Source organism: Dipodomys merriami, unplaced genomic scaffold, assembly GCF_024711535.1.
Source record: "Dipodomys merriami isolate MVZ:Mamm:240054 unplaced genomic scaffold, mDipMer1.0.p SCAF_1, whole genome shotgun sequence".
Lineage (NCBI taxonomy): Eukaryota > Metazoa > Chordata > Mammalia > Rodentia > Heteromyidae > Dipodomys > Dipodomys merriami.
The window spans coordinates 136,361,590-136,372,809 of record NW_027202270.1 but is presented as its reverse complement, the minus strand read 5'-3'; positions in this window follow the sequence as shown (position 1 = coordinate 136,372,809).

Here is an 11,220-nt window from a genome sequence, read left to right as displayed (position 1 = left end):
TTTACCATACCAAACCTGGGGATATTAGGAGTTTGGGAACCCAGGAAATTCTAATGACAAACTCTTAACAGATCAATGGGACATTATTCTAGAAACAAAAAGACAAGAGAGAATGAGAACAGTATGGACCACATGTCCCACCCCTCTCTTTCTGCTCTGGTAGAAGGCAGTGTGAACTCTGGGGAGAGAGCATTAGATGCAAAAGCATTGTCACCAAGTGGAAAATTTGTGGCCAGCCAGGCTGCTTGATACTCTCTAATAGGACAGGAGTGTGAAAGCAAAGAGAGAATCATGTACTAAAAGTAGCTATGGTCTCCTGGACAGAAACTCTCCTATTGTCCCTACAGCTTTGCGCTTGATGCATAATCTTGGAAAGGAACTGGAGGAAATGGGATTCTACTGTACTGATAAAATTAAATTTAGATGGAATGAAAAATTACATGAATTTATAAAGGGGATAGGCCCTAGAGCAAATTATTCAGTGAAAATTATGCTCTCACATATTTTAAGAATTAATGAATTGTAAACTCTTACATTCAAATGAAGGAAGTTGGATTCAAAGGAAAAATATCTTTTGTCTTGGTTTGCTTTTGCAGTTGTTTTTGAGGCAGGGTCTTGCTATGTTGCCCAGGCTGGCCTTGAACTTGCAATCATCCTCCTCAGCCTCCCTGGAGCTGAGATTCCAAGTGTGTGCTATCACACCTGTCAAGAAAACATACCTTTTAACAGGCTCGTCCTCCAAAAGGGGTAAGACAGGGTAAGTTTGTTTAGTGACTGTGTGAAATCACTTCTTATTCTAATAGGCAAGAATTTAAATTCACAGTAGCAAATCAGTGAAGTAAATAGTAGAACCATTTCCATACTGCTTTAGAGAGAAGTAAGCATGATTTAAATGGGAAACCTATTAAACTTGTAGACAAAAATTTGAGTTCTGGGATTGGTATTGCTTTGATGGTTCTAGATTTTCAGAGACATATTGGTAGCTATCATCCACATTGCTAGCAGAAGGACACATATTTAAGCCAGGCAACCATGACTCACACCTGTAGTCCTAGACACTCAGGAGGCTGAGGTCTGAGGATTATGATTTGAAACTAGCCCAAATAGGAAAGTCTGTGACACTCTTACCTTCAATTAACCACACACACACACACACACACACACACACACACACACACACACACACACACACACACACACACACACACACACACACACAAATGGAGCTTTGATTCAAGTGGTAGGACTCAGTACTAGATCAGCAAAAAAAAAAAAAAAAGACATATTTGATCATGTCTCTCTCCAGCACCAGCCTCTTCGTGGGCATCCATCACTGGACAGTGATTATGTCTGTATATACATTCTTTCAGAACTCCTGCCACTTAACCAACTCCATACTTGTAGTTCTCTTGGGCTCTGCCCTCCTCACTCACTCCTCTGCTTGACCAGTCATTCTCTCTCCATTCATTTGGCAATATTTATGTTACCTGTGGGTCTCAGCTGAAAAGCCACTTCGGACTTCCCTCCTGAACTCCTATAGGCCACTACCTTGTCTATACCTTTGTATCGTTAGTTATTTGCATGCCTGTCTCCCTGTGAAATTCTCCCTCTCACTGGCTTTTCATTTTTCACCATAAGTGAGATATATTGTCATAAATACTGGAAGAAAATATAAAGTAAGATGTTCCCTGAAACTCCACTTCCAAAGACAACATTTATTAACATAGCAGGGACCATAAGGTTTTAACTATTACTTCTCAGAATATAGCAACATGACTAGGTATCAATGGCTCATGCCTATAATCCTAGCTACTCAGGAGGCTGAGATCTGAGGATCGTGGTTCAAAGCCAGCTGAGGCAGGAAACTCCGTGAGATGCTTATCTCCAATAAACTACTCAGCAGAAGCCAGAAGTGGCGTTGTGGCCTTTTCTTTTTTCTTTTTTTTTTGGTCCAGTCATGGGGCCTGAACTCTGGGCCTGAATGCTATCCCTCAGCTCTTCAGCTCAAGGCTAGCACTCTACCACTTGAGCCACAGCGTCACTTCTGGCTTTTTTCTTTTTTGCTTATGTGGTGCTGAGGAATCGAACCCAGGGCCTCATGCATGCAAGGCAAGCGCTCTACCACTGAGCCACCTTCCCAGCCCCTGTGTGGCTTTTTCATTCATGGCTGGTGCACTACCACTTGAGCCACAGCACTACTTTCAGCTTTTTCTATTTAAAGTGATACAGAGAAATCGAACCCAGGGTTTCATGCATACTAGGCAAGCAGTCTACCACTAAGCCACATTCCCAGCCTGCACCTTACATTCTATACTTTCTTTGAATATAGATGACAACACATCTCATTTATAGTGAAAAATGAAAAGCCAGTGAGAGGGAGAATCTCACAGGGAGACAGGCATACAAATAACTAATGATACAATGGTCACTGGAGGTATAGCAAGGTAGTGGTCTACAGGAGTTGAGGAAGGAAGTCATTCAGAAGTGGCTTTTCAGCAGAGACACAGGTAGCGTAAAGTGTTGCCAAATGAACGGAAAGGACAGCTGGTCAAGCAGGGGAGGGGGGCAGTGCAAAGCCTGCACTCTTAACATCACACTATTGCCTTCTATAGATGATCCTGATGATGAACCTGGGTATAACAGGGGCCAACTTCCCATCTCTACATTGCTTCTAGTTTTGAGTTTTGGAGTCAGGAGCAACTCAACTTCTGTAAATCCCTATTTCCTCATACAGACTGGGGATGCTGATGGTTCACCTCTCACACTGTGATGGTTGTGCAAGGATGAACTCTGACCTACCTCAAGTCACAATGCTGCCCAGAGGCAGCAACTGACGCTTCACAAAGATGCAGCCATACAAAGAAGCAAGGGGACCACACAGCTTCAGAGAACCATTAGTCCTAATGTAGGAGGAGCTAACAATCCATTAATGAGTACATTTCTATGGTCAGATGAGCAGCAATGAGTAGTAGCATCCTAACTCAAAATTCACCAGTCATGGCAAAGTAAACTGGCTTCTGTGAAGAAAATAAGCACTCACAAGGCAAGACACACATTTCTTAATTCATTAGCTAGTGCTAATGATAGCAATGCTTGATGGCTACCTAAACCAGATGGAAGTCAGAAATGAGCATGAAACCTTCATCATGACAGATGTCTAACAGTGGAGGTGTGTGTGTGTGTGGGGGTGAAGAACAATGCAAGTAGACAGAAAGCTGTAGCAGATGCTTGCAGAATGGCACTTGGATCGGGAACAGTCTTTAAGGCTTGTAAGGAAAAAAAATTCACTTCACTTTAAAATAAGTTGCCAGGTACTGCTGCAGTTTTCTCCAGCAAAGCCAACAGGGAAATCAAGCCAGGCTCAAGGCTTTGTGGGACTCACGGCCACTGGGAATTTCTGGAGAAAATGTATTTGGTTAAGCCTTCTAATAGCCAATCAATTCGTGAGCCAAGCTACATTATTTGTAAAGCTCCTAAGGAAACATGGAGTCCTTATTAAGTCGTAGAGAAATAAAGGTGCTGATGTCAACTTTAATCAATGAAGGAAACCTCCAGACTCAAGTTACTTTCATGCAGCCTTACTGGAAGCAAGGGACTGAAGACAGAAGGCAGGAAATTGAAGAAGCTGCTAACTAGAAACTATCAGGGCTGGTGGACGCTGGTGGCTCATGCCTATAATCCTAGCTATTCAGGAGGCTAGGGATTGTGGTTTGAAGCCAGCCTGAGCAGAAGAGTCCCTGTAAGACTCACCCCCCCACACCCCCCACACCCTACCCCCCCCCCCGTGGGGCTTGAACTCTGGGTTTGAGTGCTGTCCCTCAGCTCTTCTGCTCAAGGCTAGCGCTCTACCACTTGAGCCACAGCACCAATTCCAGCTTTTTCTCCTTATGTGGTGCTGAGGAATCGAACACAGGGCTCATGCAGGCAAGGCAAGCACTCTACACTGTGCCACCTTCCCAGCACCCCGCCCCCTCCCCCTTATATCCAATTAAGCACACAAAAACTGGAAGTAGCATTGTGGAACAAATGGTATAGTATTAGCTTTGAGCACAAAGAGGTTCAGGGATAGCACCCAGGCTCTCAGTTTAAGCCCCACAACTGACCAAAAACAAAAAAAAAGAGGACCAGCTACCAGGCCTGGGAATGTGGCTTAGTGGTAGAGTGCTTGCCTAGCATGCATGAAGCCATGGGTTCAATTCCTCAGTACCACATAAACAGAAAAAGCTGGAAGTGGCACTGTGGCTCAAGTGGTAGAGTGCTAGCTTGCCCAGGCCCTGAGTTTAAGCCCCAGGACTGGCAAGAAGAGCAAAAAAAGTTAGGAAGGAAGGAAGGAAGGAAGGAAGGAAAGAAGGAAGGAAGGAAGGGAGGGAGGGAGGGAGGAAGGGAGGGAGGGAGAGAGGGAGGGAGGGAGGGAGGAAAAAGAAAGAAGAAAAAAGAAACTACTAGGTAAAAATGAGCTAGGCTAGACATTAGAGGCTCAAACCATAATTCTAGCTATTCAAGAGGCTGATACCTGGAGAACTGATGTTCAAAGCCAGCCTGGGCAGAAAAGTCTATGAGTCCCTACCTTCAATGAATCAGCAAAAAACGCTGGAATTGAAGTGTGGCTCAAAATGCCCTGAGTTCAAGTCCACGTACCATTCCAGTACCAGCATATAAACATGCATGGGCGCGCGCGCGCGCACACACACACACACACACACACACACACACACACACACACACACACACACACACACACACACACACACACACACACACACACACACACACACACACACACACACACACACACACACACACACACACACACACACACACACACACACACACACACACCCAGCAAAATGCCTGAACAGAGACATGGCTTAAGTAGTACAAGCACTAGGTTCTGATTTCAAAGCCCACTACAAGCAAAAAATAGTTTTTTACAAGGCAGTCTTTCAAATGCTCTGAAAAATCAGATGAAATAATGATATTCGGGAAGGAAGAATTCCTAAATACACAAAACGGTAAGATGAGTCAATGTCAGGGCTTTGAACTGGCCCTAAGTTACGTTTTTTTCCGGGAACAGTAATATTAACAATTTTAGCCATTTAGAGAAGAGGTTCAGCAAAACATTGTCTTCAGAACAGTGAAAAATGAAGACATAAAAAATGAGATGAGCCATCTGCAGAGGTAACTCACCCTAAGAAATGTTTTATGAATATGTTTGCAGGGAAACTTCAGACGATCTGAGTCCAATGCTTATGACTAAAATTAACCACGTATTTTATGCCTCTGCGTCTTTGCACATGGCGTACCTTCTGCTTTTCTTCCCTTCTATCAGTTTATTGGGTAAACTATTTTTCATTCAAAATGAGTCTCACCTAGTATATTACAGGTTATGAAGATAAGATTTCCCCAGCATCACCTACCACAGCAATCAACCTAATAGTATTTGTTTTAGTCAGTTTTCTGTTGCTATAACAAAGATGGCCGAGACTGAGTATTTTATAGACAAGACACAGGTTTGGAGACTGGAATTCCAAGCTTGGGGCAATATCAACAGCTTGGCTCAGGCAGTCAGATACAAGACTCTTGTCCCCAATTAGCTAACAAAAAGATGGAAGTGGAGGTGTGACTCAAGTGATAGAGCACAGCTCAGAGAGAAATAGCTGGGTAAAATATTGGGACCAGGGGCTGGGAAGGTGGCTCAGTGGTAGAGCGCTTGCCTTGCATACCTGAGGCCCTGGGTTCGATTCCTCAGCACCACATAAGCAAAAAGAAAAAGCCGGAAGTGGCGCTATGGCTCAAGTGGTAGAGCGCTAGCTTTGAGCTGAAGAGCTGAGGGACAGCGCCCAGGCCCAGAGTTCAGGCCCCACAACCAGACCCAAAAAAAAAAAAATATTGGGACCAGAGTTCATGCTCCATAAAAAAAAAAAAAAGAAAAGAAAAAAAAGAGAAAGGGGAAGGGGAAAGAAGAAAATGCTTCCTTAGAAGCTCACCTAGAAGGGTTTTTTTCTCTTTTGGTTTGTGTGTGCATGCACACACATGCAGGTCCTGGAGCTTGAACTCTGGCCTGGGTACTGTCCCTGAGCATTTTTGCTCATGGCTAGTACTCTACCATGTGAGCTACAGCTCCACTTCCAGCCTTTTGGTGATTAACTGGAGATAAATCACAGACTGTCCTGCCTGGGCTGGCTTCAAACTGACCCACAGAACAGCTTCCTCAGTAGCTAGAATTATAGATGTGAGCTACTGGCACCTGGCTTGCTTTGCTTTTCTATGTATGCTGGTCCTAGAGCTTGAATTCAGAACCTGGGTGCTGAGCATTTTTGCTCATGGCCAGCACTCTCATCACTTGAACCACAATTCCATTTGCAGCTTTTGGGTAATTAATTGGAGATACGAGTCTCAATGGACTTTCCTACCCAGGATGGCTTTGAATTGAGATCCTCAGATCTTAGCCCCGAGTAGCTAGGATTTCAAGTATGAGCTACCAGGGCCCAGTTCTTATTTTTATTTTTGTTGGTCATGGGGCTTCAACTCTGTCCCTGCACTCTTCAGCTCAAGGGAAGGACTCTACCGCTTCAGCCACAGTGCCACTTCCAATTTTCTAGTGGTTTATTGGAGATAAGTCTCACGGACTTTTCTGCCTGAGCTGGCTTTGAACTGTGATCCTCAGATCTCAGCCTCCTGAGTAGCTAGGATTACAGGCGTGAGCCACTGGTGCCCGGCTCTAGAAGATAGTTTAAAGTTCACATGTATCTATTCATCTGGCTGTACTCATCTTTATATGATGATGGCCTCATTTCTCTGCTGCTCTCTAAAACTCATATTAGACAAAGCCTTCACTTGTACTCCTGGCCTTCAAATCCATGAAAAAACTCACACTACAGATAAACCCTGTGCATGTACACAATGTGAGAAAGCCTTCACTTGTTCCCATATTCTTCGAAGGCTTGAAAGAGCTCAAACTGGAGAGAAATCCTGTAGTTGTAAGCAATGTGGGAAAGCCTTCACTTTGTTCTAGTTCAAGAACAGAGGGGAAAGAAACTCTATAAATGTAAGCAGCGTGGGAAAGCATTTACTCAATAAGGTGTCCTTCAAATCCATGAAAGAACTCACACTGAAGAGAAATGGTTGTGGGAAAGCACCCATTTTTCCACTCAGCTGCAAAAGCATGAAAGAACACATATAGGAGAGAAATCCTATTGATGTGAGCAATGTGAGAATGCCATCCTTCACTTGTTCCCTGTCCTACCAATCCTTGAAGAGAAACCATATGGATGTAAGCAATGTGGGAAAGCCTTTACTTGTTGTTCCAGTGCCCTTCAAAGAATTGATAGAGGTCTTGAAGGACATGATAGAGGCACTGAAGGTGAGGTTTGGGTGGTAGAGCCCCAGCCAAGGAGCAAAAGAATCAGATACCGAGTTTGGATTATGGTCTCCCTCCCCCCAACCCCCCGTCTCTTACACACACACACAAACCACAACACACATGCATGTGTGTATGCACATGCATGCAAATACACTACAGAATTCACCATGAAGAGAAACCCTATGAATGTAAGCAATGTGGGCAAGCATTTACTCAATTCAATGCCCATTGAAGCTTTAAAAGAATTCACAGTGGAGAGAAATCCTATAGATGGATGTTAGCCCCATGTTTCCTGTCTGGGCTGGCTTTGAACCTTGAGTTTCAAATATCAGGCTCCTGAGTAGCTAGGATTACAGGTGTGAGCCACCAATCAAAAGAAAACTTTTTAACCTTTTAATACACCACCAAAAGACAAACTAATCTATATCTCTAAAGTACTTGGCTGGGAGGCTTAATAATAAAGGAGAAGGGCAAAAAAAGAAAGAGCAGAGACTTAGCATATAATCCAGCAATCTCACTACTGTGTGTATCTTCAAAGGAAATGGTATCAGTATGTGTAAGACATGTACGCTTTCATGATCATTACAGCACTGTTCACAATAGTGAATACAATAGTGAATAGTGTCCATCAACTCATAAATGGATGAAGAAAACATATACACATGACCAAGTGCTATCCCGCCATGAAATCCAAAGGAAATTCTGTCATTCAACAATACAGTTGAAAGTGGAAGATCTATTAGGTGAAATAAGGCAGTCATCATCTTCCATCTACCTTCTGGCCCTTACACCACCACTAATAATTTTTTTTCCCTTGTGAATTGTACTGTTAATATTTTATACAAATGGAATCAGACAATATGTAGCCTTTTTCAACTATTTGCACGTATGTTTTCAAGATTCATCAAAGTTCCAGCATGTATGAGTATTTCATTCCTTTTTTATAGCTAAATAACATCTCACTAACTGGGTATACCACTTTTTTTTTTTTTTTTTTGGTTAGTCATGGGGCTGAACTCTGGGCCTGGGTGCTGCCCCTGAGCTCTTCAGCTCAAAGCTAGCACTCTACCACTCTACCACAGCACCACTTCTGGTTTTCTGGTGATTTATTGGAGATAAGAGTCTCACAGACCTTCCTGACCCGGCTAGTTTTGAACCACAATCCTCAGATCTCAGCTTCCTGAGTAGCTAGGATTACCAGCGCATGGCAGCGCATTCATCTACTGACAGAAACTTGGGTTACCTCCATCTTTTCTTTCTTTCTTTTTTTTTTTTTTTTTTTTTTTTTTTTTGTCGGTTGTGGGGCCTGAACTCTGGGCCTGGGCGCTGTCCCTCAGCTCTTCAGCTCAAGGCTAACGCTCTACCACTTGAGCCAGAGCACCACTTCCGGTTTTTTTCTGCTTATGTGGTGCTGAGGAATCAAACCCAGGGCCTCATGCATGCAAGGCAAGCACTCTACCACTGAGTCACCTTCCCAGCCCCACCTCCATCTTTTGTTTACTAGAAATAATCCTTTTACATTTTCTTTTTTCCCCTGGTTGTAGGGCTTTAACTCTGGGCCTGGAAACTGTCCCTCAACTCTTTGGCTCAAGAGGAGCGTTCTACCACTTGAGCCACCATGCCACTCCCAGTTTTCTGGTGGTTTTATTGCATAAGAGTTTCGCAGGGACTGGGAAGGTGGCTCAGTGGTAGAGTGCTCACCCTGCATGCATGAGGCCCTCGGTTTGATTCCTCAGCACCACATAAGCAGAAAAAGTCAGAAGTGGCGCTGTGGCTCAAGTGGTAGAGCACTAGCCTTGAGCTGAAGAGCTGAGGGACAGTGCCCATGACCGGCAAAAAAAAAAAAAAAAAGAGTTTCGGGCTGGGAAGGTGGCTCAGTGGTAGAGCGCTTGCCTTGCATGCCTGAGGCCCTGGGTTTGATTCCTCAGCACCACATAAGCAAAAAGAAAAAAGCTGGAAGTGGCACTGTGGCTCAAGTGGTAGAGTGCTAGCCTTGAGCTGAAGAGCTGAGGGACAGCGCCCAGGCCCAGAGTTCAGGCCCCACGACCGGACCCAAAAAAAAAAAAAAAAAAAAAGTTTCTTGGATTTTTCTACCTGGGCTGACTTTGAACTTGGATCCTCAGATTTCAACCTCCTCAATAGCTAGGAATTACAAGCGTGAGCCACCAGTGCCCGGCTATGCTTTTACATCTTGAACTATTACTTTAGCTTTTTTTTTTTTTTTTGGTCCGGTCGTGGGGCCTGAACTCTGGGCCTGGGCACTGTCCCTCAGCTCTTCAGCTCAAGGCTAGCACTCTACCACTTGAGCCACAGTGCCACTTCCGGCTTTTTTCTTATGTGGTGCTGAGGAATCGAACCCAGGGCCTCGAGCATACAAGGCAAGTGCTCTACCACTGAGCCACCTTCCCAGCTCTACTTTAGCTCTTTCCAACTATTTAACATGTAACAACCACTCACATATCACAGGACTTCCAAAACCAGGCAGTAGGACTTGGGTGTAGTTCAGTGGTAAGAGTACATGCTTAGCATGTGGGAGCCTTATGTACCATGCACGCGCGCGCGCGCACACACACACACACACACACACACAATATTATATATTTTGAGTATGTTACTCAGTGCATGTGCTGCTAGTAGGGTTTGAACTCAATCTCAAGCTCTCACTTGGCTTTTTCACTCATGGCTATCATTCTACTACATGTGCAATACCTCTAACCCAGTATTAAAAAATATATATATTTATTTTATCTATGTAATACTGAGGAATTGAACGTGGGGTCTCATGCATGCTAGGCTAGTACTCTACCACTAAGCCACAATCCCAGCCAGTCCAGTAATTTTTTTTTTCATTCATGGGGCTTGAACTCTGGGCCTGGGTGTTGTCCTTGGGCTCTTCAGCTCAAGGCAAGCACTTTCCCACTGGAGCTACAGCGTCACTTCTGGTTTTTTGGTGGTTAACTGGAGATAAAGAGTCTCATGAACTTTCCTGCCTGGGCTGGCTTTGAACCATGATCCTCAGGTCTCAGCCTCCTGAGTAGCTAGGATTACAAGCGTGAGCCACTGGTGCCTAGCTCAGTCCAGTATTTTTGAAAATAGAATCTAGTGGACTTTTCTGCCTGGACTGGCTTTGAATCATGATCTTCAGATCTCAGTCTCCTGAGTACCTAGGCTTTTAAGTATGATTCTTTACAAAAATATTTTTTAATAAGAATGACCAAATTAGCAATAAGAACTTCAAGCTAAAATTATGGATCAAATTATATGAAAGAAAATGTAATCACAAAATATTATTGAAGCTGGATGCTGGTGGCTCATGCCTGTAATCCTAGCTACATGGGAGGCTGAGATTTGAGGACCAAGGTTTTTGGTTTGTTTTTTTTTGGGGGGGGGGTCTGGTCGTGGGGCCTGAAGTCTGAGCCTGGGCACTGTCCCTCAGCTTTTCAGCTCAAGGCTAGCACTCTACCACTTGAGCCACAGCGCCACTTCCAGCTTTTTTCTTGTTGCTTATGTGGTGCTCAGGAATCAAATCCAGGGCCTCATGCATGCAAGGCAAGAGCTCTACCACTGAGCCACCTTCCCAGCCCTGAGGATCAAGGTTTAAAGGTTCAAAGCCAGCCCAGGCAGGAAAGTTCATGAGACTCTATCTCCAATTAACCAGAAGTGGTGCTGTGGCTCAAGTGGGAGAGTGCTTGCCTTGAGCTGAAGAGCTCAGGGACAGCGCCCAGGCCAGGGTTCAAGCCCCATAACCGACCACTATAAATATTCTCATTTTTTATTTCCAGACTCAAAATGAACCAAGATAATTTCCTTTTTATCATCAAAATACCTGTTCTTTGTTTAATTAATAGTAAATAGCA